We start from the raw sequence: 18,926 nt of genomic DNA, 5'->3' as shown, positions 1-18,926 counted from the left end.
GCCCAAACCTCCGAGTTATCAACTGCAACTCATCATACCCCAAGCACAATTGCAAGTCAAGGCAACCGGGGTCGAAGCAAGGGTTGTCGGCAGGAAGAATGTTTTGTTTCTTTTTCTTATATTTTTTTGTAGTAGTTGCAACCGCCCCAACCTGAGTGCAACTGCAACTCATCACACTCAAGCGCAACTGCAACATGTATAATGTGACCGCAACCGGGGGTCGGGGGAGGGTTGTCAGCGCCAGCAAGTGTTTCATTTTAGTTTTTTTTGTAGTAATTGCAACCGCCCAAACCCGAGTGCAACTGCAACCCATCACACCCCAACGCAACTGCAAGACGTATAATGTGATCGCAACCAGCAAAATCTTTCATTTTAGGTTTTTAACTGTTTTATTAATTATTATTGTTTTTTGTGTTTTTCCGGGTAGTGCTCATCTTTTTTAGTATGTTTTAGTTTTAGCTTAAAATCTAATACCAAACTAAAAACGCTGAGTTGTCTTATTATTCTTTTTTTCCTGCAATACACACAACCACTAGGAAACAAGTCCACAACAAGCAACGAATAGCCCACAACTGAATTCTCAAAAGAAAAAAAAACAAAGCTAACACCGTACTAGGCCTGGCCAACAAAGGAAAACGAGACAACCTAGTATAGAAGCAATGCATGGCCGCGAGACGGAGGAAAGAAAGGCTGACCAGAAAACGATGACGTGGGAAAACTAGCGCCACGTCAGCTTATACATATCAGGTGAATGAGACCAAAATATATTTCATCTAAATGAGTTCTAGGCGCTCCCAATTTTAAATGCATATTAGTATAAGCTAATAATAAGTGGCAGAAGGATAATTACCACGTATGATTGCAAGCGAAGTGAGGTATGGGTGACGACCACACATGCACACGTCCATTCGTTCCATCGCGATGATCGATCAAAAAGCCACTTCGGCCTTGGCAAACTCCTCTCTCTTCTGGTTCACGTCGGCCACCATCTTGCCAAACCTGCACAGCGGGCTGACCACCGGCACCGTGCCACGCGCATACTTTCCATCACCGGCACGCCCGCTGTGAAGTCCACTGGCATGCACGTCCTTGGTCTTCTGTGCAATAATGACGGAGTTCACCACGTCGTCGTCGGGATGGCACACAGCCAGCACCTCGAATCCGCCACGACCGATGTCTTGGGGGTCGACGATTGGATACAGGAACCCGTGTGCTCCGTGCGCGTTGCGCACAACGATGGCCGCCCCGTCTGTGATGTGTGCGCCGAGGTGCGCGATCACCTTGGCCTTGTCCTCGGCGGCCATGCCAACGAGCGCCGCCAGGAAGACGACGCCGTACGTGGCAAGCTCACCGGTGAGGTCCGCTACATCGGCCGTGTGGAACGACATGCGGGCGCCCACATCCGTGTCCGCATGGAACAGCTTGCTGGCGCGCTCGTTGGCCGCACCGCACAGGCCGTAGTTGTCGAACATGGTGTCGGCAGGTGGCGCATAGCCAGGACGAAGGAGCTGAACGGGAGAGGGCCGGAGCCGATGAAGGCAACACGGGCCGGGGCTATGCCGCCGGGCACGTAGCATGCCAGGAGCTCGTACTCGAGCTTGCTGAGGTTGACGTAGTTGCTGTAGTAGGGTGTAGAAGGGAGAGAGAGGATTGGTGGAATTGTTCATGTATTGCTTGAGCCTCGTGGGCATATATATAGGAGTACATGCTCATCTTGGAGTACAAGGCAAGCCAGAATATTTCCTAGTCTATCCTATGTTTTCAATCTAACAATGGTACACAACATCCCCCGCAGTCACAACGGTAGCAACGCAGACGATGAGACTGGAGAAGAATCCGAAGGCAAGCTGACGGACACCTCCCCACAGACGTAACGGTCGACGCATCGCGAAAGTCGTGGCTGGAGTGGAAGCCGGCAAGGTTGCTCAAGCAAGGCGGTAGCCCTTTGTGCCATTTGTCGATGTAGCTGAGTGCGTATGGTGGTGTAGCCGTGATCGAGGTAGGCGTGCAAAGAATGCTGAGGGAGTCCTGGACTAGGGGGTGTCCGGATAGCCGAACTATCATCATCGGTCGGACTCCAAGACTATGAAGATACAAGATTGAAGACTTCGTCCCGTGTCCGGAGGGGACTTTCCTTGGCGTGGAAGGCAAGCTTGACGATACGGATATGTAGATCTCCTACCATTGTAACCGACTTTGTGTAACCCTAGCCCTCTCCGGTGTCTATATAAACCGGATGGCTTTAGTCCATAGGACGAACAACAATCATACCATAGGCTAGCTTCTAGGGTTTAGCCTCCTTGATCTCGTGGTAGATCTACTCTTGTAATACCCACATCATCAATATCAATCAAGCAGGACGTAGGGTTTTACCTCCATCAAGAGGGCCCGAACCTGGGTAAAACATCGTGTCCCTTGTCTCCTGTTACCATCCGCCTAGACGCACAGTTCGGGACCCCCTACCCGAGATCCGCCGGTTTTGACACTGACATTGGTGCTTTCATTGAGAGTTCCTCTGTGTCGTCGCAATCAGGAGGGATGCCTTTTCCCGTCTTTAAAGACGGCGCCGTCGTCAAGGGAGCTTTGGCCACCGGCCAAACTATCCGGCTAGGCGGTTTTCTTATGACCGCCTATTCGGCCACTGCTCTGACAATGACCTCTCAGGTCATCAAAAGCGATCTTCACGTCAACTCAGAATTCACCGAGCAGCTAGATCCGATGGAGCTCTCCTCCGTAAATAAGCTCTTGGATCGCATCGCCGCCCTGGGAGTCGCTACAGACTACGATCAGATTGGGCTTAAAACCGATCTGAGAGAAATTAACTCTCCCCAGGCTATCCACCACGTTGTTGTGGTAGAGGAACAACACGGCGACTCTTCTTCTATGTTAAAGACCAGTTATGTCCGGATTCCCGATCCCTCCATGCCGGATTCCCGCGGAGGGACGTACGTCAATCAAGTACTGAACCTAAAGTTAGACATCGGACCAGATTTGTTGGATAACATCCGGCAATCCAAGCTTTCAAATCCGGAAACGTCTCGGCCTTTGAGCCTCAGATTGGGCGGGGCTCCGAATTTAATTCCATCCGCCCACCCAAACATAAGCGATCTATCTCAAATACGGCAAGAGTCCGATGAAACAGTACATCATTACTGGGCCAGATTCCTCCTGGTTATGGACAGGATAAAGGACTGTCATGAGGAAAGCGCAATCTCAATTTTCTGCAACAATTGCACGGACAAGGGAATCATGAACGCCATAAGTCGTCGCGAAGTTACACGCTTCGCCGACCTGGCGACCATAGTACAAAAATACTGTGCGATGGAGAGTGCCTGGAAAACCAAAACCAAGTTTTGGGACAATCCGGCCCTGAACATAACCCTAGTTCGAAATAAAAGGGTGCGTCATACTCAAGCACCTGGGTTAAAACCCAAAAAGCAAAAAAAACCTAAAGGGCACGGAACCGTACTGGAGGGATGACTCAACGGACCCTGTAAAATCCATAGTACAGAGGGCGCCACTCCAACACATAGTCTTCGAGCATGTTGGATACTACGGCAGGTGGCCAAAAGTTGCGAAGGTTTTCTAGCCCCGGGTAACCAGCCCAACAGTACCAGTACGGTATTAACAGTCTTCGAGACTTTCGCATCAAATAATATGCGGAAACGAACAATCTGCAGCCTGGTCGAAGTCTACCAAGTAGCAACAACAAATCCATGGAGCGACACGGCTATCACCTTCAATGCCAGCGACGAACCTAAATTCCGAACAGCCCGAGCACCAGCCGCATTGGTCCTCAGTCTGATAGTGGACGGCTTTCGTCTTACCAAGGTACTCATGGATGGCGGCAGCGGATTAAACCTCATCTACGAGGAAACCCTCCAAAAAATGGAAATTGACTGGAGCCGTATTGAGCGAAGCAGCACAACCTTTAGAGGAATAATCCCTAGTCGGGAAGTAGGCTGCACAGGAAAAATCACACTAGATGTAGTGTTCGGCTCACCGGACAATTACAGGTCCGAGGAGGTCACGTTCCAAGTGGCCCCGTTCGGTAGCGGATATCACGCCTTGTTAGGGCGAGAGGCATTCACAATTTTCCAAGCTATACCCCATTACAGGTACATGAAGCTTAAAATGCCTGGGCCCAATGGAATCATCACTCTTGTCAGTGACCCAGATATAGCACTCCGCGCTGAAAATAAGACAGCCGCACTAGCCCTAGAGGCACTATCCGAAGCCCTAGCGGCAGAAGAACTCACTGCGCTGCGCTCCATGGTGGATAGGGACGATGTGATACTCGATAAGAGATCTAAGTCCACCTCTTTTAAACCAGCAGACGAAATAGTCAAATTCCAGGTCCATCCAACGGACCCCACAAAGACGGCCTCCATCAGGGCACAATTAAACCCTGACGTAGAAGCCGCACTACGAGGATTCCTTCGGGAAAATTGGGACATTTTTGCCTGGCACCCTTCAGATATGCCAGGAATCCCACGCAGGCTGGCAGAACACAGCCTAAATATCCTAAAGGGATTCAAGCCAGTCAAACAGGCTCTTCGGCGATTTTCCGAACCCAAAAGGCAGGAAATGGGAGAGGAGCTAGCCAAACTCTTAGAAGCTGGATTCATCAGAGATATAAAACATCCGGACTGGCTAGCAAACCTGGTAATGGTACCAAAAAAGGACAAATCCTGGCGCCTTTGTGTCGATTTCAAAGACCTTAACAAGGCATGTCCAAAGGACCCTTTCCCCCTCCCCTGCATCGACCAAATCGTCGATGCTACCGTAGGGCACGATTCATTATGCTTCCTCGACGCATACTCCGGATACCATCAAATCAAGATGGCGGAAAAAGACCAGGCCGCAACGGCATTCATTACTCCATACGGACCATTCTGCTTCAACACAATGCCCTTCGGACTCAAAAACGCCGGTGCAACATATCAGCGCATGATTCAGACATGTCTGGCTACCCAGATAGGCAAAACAGTGGAGGCATACGTAGACGATGTGGTCATTAAGACCAAACACGTCGCAACTCTAGTAGACGATTTGAGGCTTACATTCGACAACCTCCGAGCATATGACATTAAGCTCAACCCGAAAAAATGTGTTTTCGGCGCACCAGCCGGAAAGCTCTTGGGCTTCATTGTATCCGGTAGAGGAATTGAAGCAAACCCAGCCAAGATCCGGAAAACTAACTGGATGCGTGGCGGCTCTAAGCCGCTTCATCTCCTGTTTGGGAGAAAAGGCACTGCCCCTCTATCGCCTCCTCCGGCGCACCGAACACTTCGAATGGACGGATGCTGCCACGGCCGGACTCGAAGAAATTAAGGCCATTTTGGCAACAAATCCGGTCCTGGCCGCGCCCAACCTGGGCGAACCGATGTTATTATATATCGCAGCAACACATCAAGTTGTCAGCGCGGTACTCGTCATCGAACAAGAAACAGAAGGGCACAAATTCCCTCTTCTAAACCCAGTGTACTACGTATCCACTGTCTTAACTCCATGCAAGTCCATGTACCCACATTATCAAAAGATAGCGTACGCGGTGTTTATGGCATCCCGGAAGCTGCGACACTACTTTCAAGAGTGTTCCATAACAGTGGCCTCCGAAGTACCTCTCAACGACATTATAAACAACCGCGACGCGATGGGCAGGATTGCAAAATGGGCCATTGAGCTCCTACCATTTGACATAACCTACAAACCACGGCGAGCTATAAAGTCGCAAGTTTTGGCTGACTTCATCGCCGAATGGACCGAAGCCGAACTCCCTAAAGAGTACGGCGCATACTCCAATTGGATCATGCATTTCGACGGCTCCAAAATGTTGGCCGGCTTGGGGCTGGTGTCGTCTTGACGTCCCCAACCGGAGACACAGTCCAATACGTACTTCAAATAATATACACTGACTCCAACAACGCAGCCGAATATGAGGCCCTTTTACATGGTCTCCGGATGGCAATCTCCATGGGTATTCAACGCCTAGAGGTGTGCGGGGATTCAAACCTCGCAATATCCCAAGTAAATTGAGACTTTGACGCCAAGGATCCAAAAATGGCAGCCTGCCATAACACCGTCCTAAAAATGTCAGCTCGGTTCGAAGGACTCGAATTCCACCATATAGCCCGGGATAATAACCAGGCAGCAGACGTGTTGGCACGCATTGGCGCAAAACTGGACGCCGTCCCTCCAAACATCTTCCTGGAGCGGCTCTTTAAGCCATCCGTATTATGGGAAGAGGAGTCTGGAAATAACAACCCGGAACCAACTGCACCACCCAATAGGGAACATTCTGACACATTCGGTGGCTCAGCCAATGAAATAACACCTTCAGCCCACGAAATAATGGCAGTAATTGCCCCGTGGACGGAACCATTCCTAGCCTACTTAATTAAGCAGGAACTTCCCGAAGACCAAAATGAGGCCCGCTGCATAATTCGGCGATCTAAAGCATACAAGGTCCATGAGGGAGAACTTTATAAGAAAAGCACAACCGGAGTCCTTCAAAGGTGTATCTCCGAAGAGGGAGGGCGAGATCTCCTGGCTGAAATTCACGCCGGACTCAGCGGGCACCACGCCGCAGCCCGGGCCCTTGTAGGCAAGGCCTTCCGTACAGGATTTTATTGGCCGATAGCCCGGGCAGATGCTCGGGACTTAGTCCAACGATGCGTCGGTTGCCAGCTCTTTGCTAATCAAAGCCACATGCCACCCACCGCCCTCAAAACTATACCCATCGCTTGGCCATTCGCGGTCTGGGGGCTTGACATGGTTGGACCCCTTAAAGGGGGAACCCACAAGCAAAAATACTTATTGGTCATGGTGGACAAATTCACCAAATGGATAGAGGCCAAGCCGGTTAAAACAGCAGAATCCGGACCTGTGATACTCTTCATATCCGGGGTAGTACACCGTTTTGGCGTCCCCCACAGCATCATCACTGATAACGGCACGAAGTTCACGGCCGACGAGGTTAAACTCTGGTGCAAAAACATGGGCATCAAGCTCGACTACGCTTCAGTCTATCACCCTCAAACTAACGGTCAAGTCGAACAAGAAAATGGTCTAATCATGAGCGGCATTAAACCCAGATTAGTGCGGTCCCTCGCGGAATCTAACACGCACTGGGTAGAGGAGCTCGACTCCGTACTCTGGGGGCTGCGGACCACGCCAAACCGCACTACCGGATTCGCACCATTTTTTATGGTATACGGCACAGAGGCAGTTTTGCCCTGCGATATAATTCATGACTCACCTCGCGTGCGCATGTACGATGAAAGGGAAGCCGAGTTGGATCGGCAGGACAGTTTGGACGCCTTAGAGGAGGAGCGCAACGTGGCAAAATCCCGTTCCACATTCTATTAGCAACAGGCTCGAAGATATCAAAGCAGAAAAGTACGGGCCAAAACTTACAATGTTGGCGAGCTAGTTCTACGCCTGCCGGATAAGAAAAAGGACAAACTTAAGCCCAAATGGGAAGGTCCCTTCATCATCGACCAAGTCCTTACCGGCGGTGCATACCGTCTACGCAACGCATCTGACAACCGACTCGAGCCGAACCCATGGAACGCAGCCCGTCTCCGAAGATTCTACGCCTAGCGCCGGACTCAGAGTTCGTCTCCTTCCTCCATCCACCTTTCATATTTTTTCGCTGTCTTTTGTTTCCCTCCTTTTTCCTCCCTCTTTCAGTAAAAGCCTTTGAAGGCTGATCTGCGCATTGTTCGCACACACTTGATGTGCTACTCGCACTCGTTATACCTGGGGGCTTCTTTAACAAAAGCTTATTTATATTGGCTTCATGCCCAACACATGTGTCATGCTTCCGCATGTACCTTTTCCTCACCATTATATGCATCGATATGACTTAAGTTTTGGCCAAGCTGGGTTGCCTGGCTCCTGTGCTTACCCCTACGTTCCCGATTGTTCGGCTAGGAGGTAAAGGGAGCACCTCTGCGATTGTTACTGCCGGGTCAGCCGGATGTGTACCTCAGACTGGGTGAAGCCGAAGGCTAGCGTTCTTAAGGGAATATTCGGTCGGTGACTTGAAAGATGATTTATTACTTATTTATTTATCTGCCCCCAGATGCTTTTTCTGCTCTTTTCGCAGTCCGGACATGCACTTTAGGGCATGCCTCCCAGGGAAAGGAACCCCTAACGGAACTATTCTCCCTGGAAGATGTTTCTTACTAACCATGTAATATAACATAGCTAGTTGGGCACTTGTCTGATAAAGCACTTATGACCCCTACGCCTAGTCTCCATGCATGCCCCGGTTTTTGTATAACCGTGAGGGTATTCGGACACACTCCTGACTGTTGGGTCCCGAGGTTGAAGCGAAAAGGTCCGCAAAGACAAACGATCTACAATCCGGCTAGAAGGCATTTTACATGTCATTTTAAATTACATCGTCAGACTGACTGATTGTACTCCTCTTCAATCCCATCTAACAGGCTGTCTAGTTTACAGTCCCGTTGGGAATATTTCGCGGCCAACTCTACTTGGCCGTACATCAAGCTCACAGGGATCTCCTTCCCATCGGGCCCCACAGGTCCGACCTCGGCCATGTGGTTTGGATCAGCCTTCGTGTACCGCGTCTTCACCATGGCCTAGGCCTCCCTGGCGCCTTGACGGTAGGCCGATATCTTCCACAGACGGAAGCATTGTTGTACTCCCTGAAGCTTCTCAGCAAGCCCTCCAAGACCCTCGGGTACGGAGACGGAAGGCCATAAGGCCTGAACGACGCTGCTCATCGCCTGCCGAACATGTTCGTGTAGTTGCAGCAGCTCGGGAAGAAGGTCAGCCAGGGAACCAGGCATTTCCTCTACCGGACGACCCGTGAGCACACCTACAGACACATTTCTGTCAATCGACTTCCTCGCCGAACTCTTCTTTTCAAAAGAGTTTGCTCAAGCACTTACTGTAAATGCCGTGACGAAGCCGCCGATTCTCCTTTACGGAGTTAGACAGCTGGACCCGAACATCTTTTAGTTTTTCGCCCAGCTGGGTGTTGGCATCTTGGAGTTTGTTCCTCTCCTGCTGCACCCTCATAAGCACCTTCTCGCTGGCCTTCAGCTGGAGCAGCAGATGTTGCTTGTCCGGATCTAGTCCGGCACCCTCTGCAATATTATTGTCAGACTAAACGCACACGCCGCACTTCATAAACTACTTATCTTTTCGAAATATGTATTACCAGAGGGGGTCTCTGTGGCTCCCCCGGCAGTGGCTAGTGCGGCCTCAAGTTGGGCCTTGCATTCTTGGAGCTCCTGGGACAGGTGGGTATTCTTCTCTGTAAGATCCTGCATAACAAATGATCTTTAAATCAGTTAGTTTAACTATTTTAAGTCTCGGGGGCTACTGGCATATATAACTATTAAAATTCCTCACCCGTATGTCTTTCACATACTGCTCCGTGGCTCTGGTTAAACCATCTTGAGCAGCACGGAGGTGCGCGTCTCCCGCATTAAAGGCATTCAACGCCTCTGGGGAGAAACACGCGTCACGAAGAACTGTCCGACGGCGCCTGTGATTCATGGCGCTTTCCACCTCAGACCTGGTGGCGGACAACCTGTCGGCATCCTCCGTTGGAGGAGCATTCGGCTCGCGCCTTGTGCTCGCCTCCCCCTCCGGACCAGGTGTTGGAGCCTGGCTGGCGGAGGCTTGGTTGGCAACCTCTCCGGGCACAGTCCGGTGAGCGCTCTTTCTCCTGGAAGAATCATGAGCATTAATATACCTCCCAGGAGTCTTTCCCTTAAAGACAATGGTGCGCCATACCTTTGCGGCACATTTCGATTCGTGCCACACTCCTCTTACGTCTGCTGGGCCGCACTGACCCTGGTTGGTCAGTCGCCGCGAGCTCGGCTTCCCATCGTAAAGGCACCTCCTGCGAAGCACCATTGGTACACGGTGGTCAGAAATAAGCATTAAAAGAGTAATGGTGTCAGGACTTCGGTCGTACTCACCTGGGAAGCTGGAGATAAACCGGGGTAGTCAACCGTAATGGCGACTAGAGCATTGTCTATGCTGAGTTGGTGGAACACCCCGTCAATCAGTTCCACCATTATGTCCGGATCCTCAACGGAGGCCGGATCAAGGGATCTTCCCGGATCCTCGGGTTGTGGAGTCGGGCTTTGTATGCCCTCCACATCCCGGCGCAGTTCCTGCGTCAAAATCATAAAGTAAGACACTTAACTTTGAAAGCACGGATCGGATATATAACCGTCCGCTTACCCAGCTCCGAGGGTTATTCATGGAGAATCCATTCAATGGACTCATGCGGAGGAAGTCCTCCTTCTCCCCCTTGTACAAGCCGGACAGGATCTTCACCAGATCGTCGGTCGATCCCGGCCCCTTGCGGCCATGACGGGTGGCGTCATTCTCCCCATTGAAATCCCACATGGGGTGGCCCCTATATTGGAGCAGCTGCACCCCTCGCATAATGCATGTGGTCATGACTCCAATCATGGTCAATCCGGAATGGGCCAGTAACCTTATCCGGCCCATCAGATATTGGACGCTCCTATCATCTTCCCGTTGAGGGCTCCGCGGGCGCCAACTCGGGTGTTTCTTCAGAGGAGAGTTGCTAAACTCCGGGAGGCCAATCCGAACTGGATCCGGCAGCGGGGCGTCTTCCATATAGAACCACTTCGAAGGCCAGTCTTCGGAGGCCTTCTTTGGGGTTCCGGATAGATATCCGGTCCCGGCGATGTGCCATATTTTGGCTCTGCCCACTTGATATATCGACCCCTCGTGAGAACGGGGTACGAGGCAAAACAATCTCTTCCACAGCGCAAAATGGGGCTCGATGCCCAAGAACAGCTCGCAAAGAGCTACAAAGCCCGCTATGTGCAAGATGGAGGTAGGTGTGAGGTGGTGAAGTTGGAGTCCATAGAACTCCAGGAGCCCCCGGAGAAACGGATGTATGGGAAATCCGATCCCCTTATTTGGTAGGGGACGAAGCATACCCGCTCTCCTTTGGAGGGATTGGGAACGCTCTCTGCCTGCTTCCCACCCTTGTAGGTGGCCAGTCCGGCTCGAACCGGAACCATAAAGGCTGGGGGAAGGTATCCCTCTGCTTGGAGCATCACTAACTTGCTATGCGGGACTGAACATCTCCTCCAATCTCCTGGCTGAGGACTGGGAGCGCGAGAGGAGGAGCCGCATCGACTGTCCATGTTGGAGTGGATTTTTGTCAGATGCGCTTCGATGAGTACTTGCAGAAGGAGGATGGTGTGATTCGGATCTGGATTCTCGCCTCTCTTATAGGAAGCTTATTCGCGCAGCTAGGGGGTAAAACGTAATAATACCCTGGCTTTTCGCATTCGTACGACACGTGGAAGAGGGCCATTATTGGACGTAGAAGCCAAGGAGCGCAACATTTATGAGGAAGCCGGACACTATTCGGCAAACACATGGAATATGGAGGAGAACCCGCCTTGCAAATGCCAAAGACAATATACATGTCGGACTAGTCGTCATTGAAGCCTGGTTCGGGGGCTACTGAGGGAGTCCTGGACTAGGGGGTGTCCGGATAGCCGAACTATCATCATCGGCCGGACTCCAAGACTATGAAGATACAAGATTGAAGACTTCGTCCCGTGTCCGGAGGGGACATTCCTTGGCGCGGAAGGCAAGCTTGGCGATACGGATATGTAGATCTCCTACCATTGTAACCGACTTTGTGTAACCCTAGCCCTCTCCGATGTCTATATAAACCGGATGGCTTTAGTCCATAGGACGAACAACAATCATACCATAGGCTAGCTTCTAGGGTTTAGCATCCTTGATCTCGTGGTAGATCTACTCTTGTAATACCCACATCATCAATATCAATCAAGCAGGACGTAGGGTTTTACCTCCATCAAGAGGGCCCGAACCTAGGTAAAACATCGTGTCCCTTGTCTCCTGTTACCATCCGCCGAGACGCACAGTTTGGGACCCCCTACCCGAGATCCGCCGGTTTTGACACCGACAAATGCCATGTTCGATGTCGAGTCGGGGTAGCCGGTGTTGAGGAAGTCGTCGTGGAGCCGTGGGCGCAAGGAGGCGCCAGGTTAGTCATGGGCGCAGTGGTGTCGAAGTAGTGGTGCGCCAGGAAGTAGATGATGTTGACGACACGTCGCGCCGGGATTGCCAACCCCGGTGACACATCGTAGACGAAGGCACCCGTCAGTGTTGCCAGCACCGGGTATGCATAGACGGACGAAGATGAAGTTGACGAAGCGCCACACCAGGCTTGCCAGGCCTGGCACTACTAGGAAAAAGCCTAGCAGCAGCGCGGGTTCTAGGTATATCAGTAGCGCGGGGTCCGACGCTACTAATAAGGCGCTACAGCTAATCCATAGCACCAGCGTGTGCGCCCCCGTGCTACTGCTATACAAGTGTAGCAGCAGCGTGGATGCTCGCTACTGCTAATAGCTCTAGCACGCTTTACCTGTAGGCGCTACTGCTACTATCACGCTACTGCTAACTTTTCTCCACTCGCTACTGCTAATTTCAGTAGTTTTTGAAAAAAAACTGCATATTTGTTTTGTATTTGAACAGGCTTTATACAAGAATCTTTAGCACATACAAATGTCATCATGATACACATGCAAATGGCTGCGAGACCACAAATGTAATCATAGCATATACATACAAATAGTCTCATCATAATCATCATCCAACACAAAGTGGTATCTCATCATCATCTCAAAAATAGCGATACATGCAAGTCTTGAATACTTGCAACTACAACGCCATCCATCTAAACAATGGTATACGCGAGAAGAGCTATCACTATGAGTGATAACGGAACTATGCAGTACATGAGGCGGCGGTTACGAGTCCTCTCTCGCGCTAGCGTGAACCTCAAGGAACTAGCTTCTCCTTCTTGTCTGCTTTTGAAGCCTTTATGGCTGGCGCCCGAGACCCCACTCACTTGCGCCTAACACTCCTGCCACTCGTTGTACACCCCCGGTACCTTCCCTTTGTACACGACATAGCACTGCCATCTCGCCATCAAGAAACTAGGTACCTGTTAGAGATGCATCTTCGTGAAAAGGATGTACAATCATATGCAACAAAATATACTAGAGCAACACGAAAAAGAATGGGTTAGCAACTAGATGCAACATACAGTACGCAAACTAATTAACTAGAGGTACGCAGGTCACCGTACGCAAACTAACAAAGTAGCATTACGCAGTTCGGTAGGGACCGTGGACATCACAAAGTTTCATAGCTACAGAAAGTATACAAGTTCAACCGACACATATCATTATCACCGGCATCATAAACCACTAGAAGTTCCATCCTTACATATCATCGAGGATGGACCCTAGCTTCTTGAACGGCGTGAGTTCTAGATGTTGTATGCCTATTCGAGTTCGGACGTCAGCTTGCGATATAGGGCCGTGGTGGAACATCCCCTTCTCATCGACGACTTCTTTCATGATGATCGTCGCAATGTCCCTTTGGATGCGAAAGAAGTCATCTCTAAGTTTATAATCCACTTCTCCATGAGATTCTAGCCACTTGTGGATATGATCATCATTTCTGCTTGTCATGCGAAGCTTTTGGTGATTCGTGCTGAACTCAATCATGAGATGGACAATGTAGAATCCATCCTTCTTGCTTGGTTTTGGGACATGGATGCAGGAGAAGTTAGTTTTAGGCGCGAAACCCACCTTCTTCTTCCTTTGTTCCTTTATTCCTTTGTGGCCACCTCTAATGCTGAAGCCTTGGAGAGCATCATCTAGAATATTCATTATGTGGGTGTAGTCCTTTTTATCGTAGTCCCCGGAAGGGTCAAAATACAGGGCGTGGGAGACTCGCGGGTAAAGAACAATAAGGACGGCGCGCCCATTGCTGCGGGGAAAAGATACCTCAAATTATTCTCCATGTGAGCGAGAAGGAATGATTGAAATGTACGAAAGGGTTGTCCGGAACTAACTTACTTTGGATGATAAGGCAGGAGGACAATTTCCTGGTCCTTATTCTGTACCATGAAGTTTTGGAGGTAGTCCCTAGCAGTTTCACGCTCAAAGTTGCCGAGACTCAAGAAAGACTCGTGCATGTAGTACGGATCCGCCACATAGATTTGCGAGACTTCTTCACTCTTCATGACGGAGCTCATATGTAGCGCAAAAAGGCGGACGATTGTAAAATTGAGCCACCTTGTCAGAAACATCTCAAACATATGGTCAAACCGCAGGAAGAACACCTCCGCGGGCCGTGTGTTGACGTAGCACTTCCCCTCAGGCACACGAGCCGCGTATGTCGGATATCCTTGATCCTTTGAGGCTAGTAGGCTTTTCTCAGTCGACAGCACATGGTCGTGCAGTCTCCTGAGATTCCCTGATAGTGCCTCCCCGCGGTTTCGGCGGTAGCATCGGCTCGCCCGTGAGATGGAACATGGCCGCACCTTTCACGGGTACACGCTCTTCAGAATCCATCGTCTGCCTGCTATGTGCTCTGGCCTGTTTGGAGGCAGTTATCTTCCCCGATCTCTTCCTCTCCTTTTTCTTGGGAACACCTTCCAGACCCTTCCTTAACCCCTACCCCATGGTTCCCGGGCTAAGCACTGTACGACCCCTGGCTAGTTGAGCATGTGTTGAGGCGGCATCTTCAGGCGTGTCCTGTGAGGAATTCATGAAGAGAGACTTTTTGCAATCCTTCCAACGACCTTCCTGCCCGGGCATATCATCCATATCCTCATTAGCATGCTGATAGCCTGATACGTCATATGGTTGACTCATCATATCTATGTCACAGTCATACGTGTTTGTATTGAGGAAACCCATAGGGTCGACCTTCGTCTCATCATCCATTCTCTGTTCTACAGGACCGATTACATCAGCCAGTACTATTGCACCCCCTTCATCACGTCGTCCACCACTCTCACTCGGCACTACAGGAGCTGGTAATTGCGTAGGCGGGGTGGTGGTCTCCGCACATGCTTGTTGATGTGTGGTTATTGGTGTGCTCTCGGTCGGCTCCAGACGAATAAGATTCTTCGGCCATAGCAGCACCCAACCCTTGCAGCTTCCAATCTGCGGCGGGATCTCGTCGTCCTCTCCCACATGCTGTACTGGAGGAGGCAAAGCCTTATGCCCTGATTTCACACTGCACAAGCTAACCCTGAAGTGCCCAGCGGGGATCGGCTGGTTGTGGAACATGGGTTGCAAGGGGTTCTTATCATCCCCTTTCGCACGTCCACCTTCTGGCCTTTGATCAAGTAGAGTATGGTGCACGGGGTTTCTTCGCCCTGCAAACACATATGTCTGTGGCGTAGAACATCCGAAAGGCAATGAAAATGGAATATTCTATATATATGCGTCGAGCTCAGCCAAAGACGAAGGCCCACCTAGCACGCCAGAGACTGAGGATGGGCTGCTATGAGCGGGAGCGACTGCGAGAGGAGGCCCGGTTGCATGAGCAAGTGATGGTGCGGTGTTGTTGTTGTTCATGGAGTTGCTCCCGACGAAACTGGGCATCGGGAAATCATGTACCGTCTTGTCTGGATTTTCCTTCGTCCAGTTGATGATAGCTGGAACCAAGTTAGTAGCGAAATCATTTCGGCAGGCAGTTACAGCTGCATTGACTGTCTGCTGTAGCAACTCATTTTTCTCCTTGGCAGTTTTTTCCGCATCCTCAGCTGCTTTTTTCTCGACTGCAAGCTTCACCTTCGCATCGATGTCCGCCTGACTAAACTTCTTTTTCTGCTTCTTGGCCTCCGGGCCCTCGTGTAAAACACCTTCCACGTGGCGCCGTCTCCAGCGCCGTGCACACGACCATATTGCGGCCGTTGGCCCAAAGGGAGTCCCTTAAGTTCGTTCAAGGCCCGATTGAGAGGGGTGTCCCACTTGGGCCTCATCGGAGAAGTAGGGCTTTCGGCTGCAAGCTGGTGTTGCTTCTCCTGCAGAAGGAGCGTGAACCGTTTAGGAATGTGTAGTCGACTAGATATGGAGCTAAATGCAAGGTGGTAAAAGAATAATTACCAGTAGTCTAATCAATTTCCTCGTGATCGGGTCCATGTAAAAAACCTTTTTTCCTTGTCCCACTTATAGCGGGCCCTGATGAAGTCACGCTCCAAGGGGTTGGTCTACTTCGCGAAGGGGTCTGGGATACCCGCGGCTTCATGTTCCGGGTCCTCCTTATCCCATATGGGCCTTTTACCGAGGTAGCCACGGCTTCCGAGGCGATGCTTCCCCGTGTTCCTTTGCTGAAGGCTCTTGAATTTCGTAGCCTTAGCCTTGGCTGCCTCGGTAGCACAAGTGTCCTTGAACTTTTCGAACTCCTCTTCCGTAAGTGTCGGATTTTCCTCCAGAATCTTGGACAGGGGTTCCTCAGCCTCAATAGCACGTTTCACCCTCCCTTTCCAGGAGGCGAAATCATTGTTGAACATGCCCATGGCGTGACTGTTAATCTTTTTCATCTTCGGATCATCCCACAATTGTTCTATGTTATCATCCCAGTCGGGGAACTTGAATCTCTTGTGCAACTTCGTCAGGAGCAACTGCGTCAAATGTTCTTTACTCCTTAAGTCATCGTTATTGATGCTCGCACATTCCCGTAGGAAGCATCCTACTTGGTTCCCATAGCACTAGTGAGGTTCTTCCAGCTCTAATGGCTCAAACTTGCCAGGTGCCATCTTTTTGATCACTATCGTCCAATCCCTAGTTTGTTAGGTTTCCATATCCTCTGCTTCTTATGCTTCTTCTTTTCGGTAGCGGCATCGGCGCTGGTACCTTCCCCGCCGGTATCTTCCCCACCGGTACCTTCCCCGCCGGTCTCGGCGCCGCCATCGGTGCCGGCGCCGTCGGTGTCGATGTCGGCGTCAGTACCATCATCGAGGCCGACCTGCAAACCTTGCTTAGCAGTCAAATAGTCGAGGTACTCTTGTTCACCCTCATAATCTATGTCGTCTGCATCTTGGTCAGAAGGCCCAGTTTCTTCGTTGTTTGACATGTTTCCTATGATTAAGTCTCCTCGTTTATTTCAAAAGTATGAAAAAAATGAGAAATGACATAAAAAAGAAATCTATGTGCCAGCACTCGATATGCCTACTATCTAGCACAAATCATGCCAAAATTCACGAAAAATTTCGGCATGACCTTTGCTAAAAAATGGACATATCGAGTGCCTGAAATTCACTGGAACGGAAATGAGTCAACATTCTGGCGTAACATAGGCCAATCGGATCATTTACCAAAATTGAACCAAAACATCACATGTCCAAATGACATGTCCAAATTCCAAACATGACATGTCCAAAACATGACATGTCCACATATCACATGTCCTGTTCAAATTTGCATATAAATTCAGCCTACCTAGATTCCGCCTACCTAAATTTGCTTTAACAAGGGATGTTGATTTGGACAATTGCTTAAATGCTGCCTTTTCTTTTGACTACAATTGCTTAACCCTAAATTTTTGTCCTATTTTAAAACCTAGCTAAATTCATAACTAAATAGATAACCTAATTAACCTACTGCCCTAACTAAAACTTACGTAAATTAACCAAAGAACCCTAGCTAGCAGAGAGAGAGGGGGGTTTACAGAGGGTGCAGGGGCGAGGAGGCAGGCCCGACGACGGCCGAGGTTGGGAGGGGAGGAAGCAGAGGAGGGAGGTGTGGCGCGTCTGAGTCGGGAGCGAGCGCCGGGGTTGGGGGCGAGCGCCGGGTCGGGGGCGAGCGCCGGGTCGGGGGCGAGCGCCTGGGCGCGGCGGTGCGATGGGGGAAGAGAGAGTGGGGATTTGGGGGGAAAAGAGGCAGGATGAAGCAGAGAGAGTGAGGATTTTGGGCTAAGTGGACGTAGCAGTAGCGTGTTTAGACCAAACGCGCTACTACTATTACAAGCAGGTATAGCGGTTTTATACGGAAACCGCTGCTGATACCTTGACTAGTTGTAGCTCTTTTTCAGTAAACCGCTACTACTATTACCAGTTTTCCTTTTTATTTTCCTTTATTTTCTCTCACTTTTCTTTTTTTCTGAGTGCAGTGAACGAAGGGAAGGCGATATATATTTCATCATTTGAGGGTTATAAATATGTATACAAAATAGGAACATATATATTACATCATTGGACCCATGCATAATAATGGCTAAGTGTGTATACAAAATATGAACATATATATATATATATATATATATATATATATATATATATATATATATAATATATATATATATAACATCATTTGACGGATAACATACGGTTCCTCAACGTTGATGTTTTCGCTGTTGAGTCAGCTTCTTTCCCTTCTTGTTCGTTGAAGAATAATTGAGCCCCTCATTGTGACTTTGCCTTTTCCATGGAGTACGATTTTTCTTAGGTAATGTAGTGCTGATTCTTATTTTGACATATACTTCATCATCATCATCTTCTTCCCTCATTGGGTTGTCGTACTGATCGTAGTCTTCCTTGTTGGCGACTCCATCCATTCCAATGATGTTCCTTTTCCCTCTCCTCACGACAACACAACTGGGATTGCGCGGGTCGGTTATGAAGAAGCATTGTGTCACGTGCTTAGCGTGTACACATGGCTCATTTTTTGCGATAGCGTTCACGGTAGCGCTCTTTGTATCGGGTATAGTCATGGTAGTGAAATTCCGATTTTCTCTTTCGACATTCTTAGCCCATCTGACACGGAACATCGTTGTGTTGTGCAGTCTAGCATAGTCAAGCTCCCAGATCTCCTCGACCCTTCCGTAAAATCTTTTAGTTGCGCCGTTGTCGCTGCCGATCATGCATTCCATCGTCGCCCCTCAGTTCTGATCATCACTGTCCATATCTTTAGCCTCCGTGTAGAACGTGTATCCGTTGATATCGTATGCCTGATATGTTACGAGGTTGGCGATGGGCCATGTGCTAAGGCATATATGAGCAATCCGTCCTTAGATCCCTCCTCCGGGGGATTAGCAATAATATGCTCTTT

General features: G+C 49.9%; 1 pseudogene; it reads right to left on the bottom strand.

Moving 5' to 3' along the window:
• Positions 1 to 918: 918 nt before the first annotated feature.
• LOC123064660 (probable nicotianamine synthase 2) overlaps positions 919 to 18,926 on the bottom strand; it is a 24,214-nt pseudogene continuing 6,206 nt past the window's right edge.

This window comes from Triticum aestivum, chromosome 3B (genome assembly GCF_018294505.1).
Source record: "Triticum aestivum cultivar Chinese Spring chromosome 3B, IWGSC CS RefSeq v2.1, whole genome shotgun sequence".
Lineage (NCBI taxonomy): Eukaryota > Viridiplantae > Streptophyta > Magnoliopsida > Poales > Poaceae > Triticum > Triticum aestivum.
The sequence above is the reverse complement of the archived record's forward strand: the minus strand, read 5'-3'. Positions and strand labels throughout refer to the sequence as shown.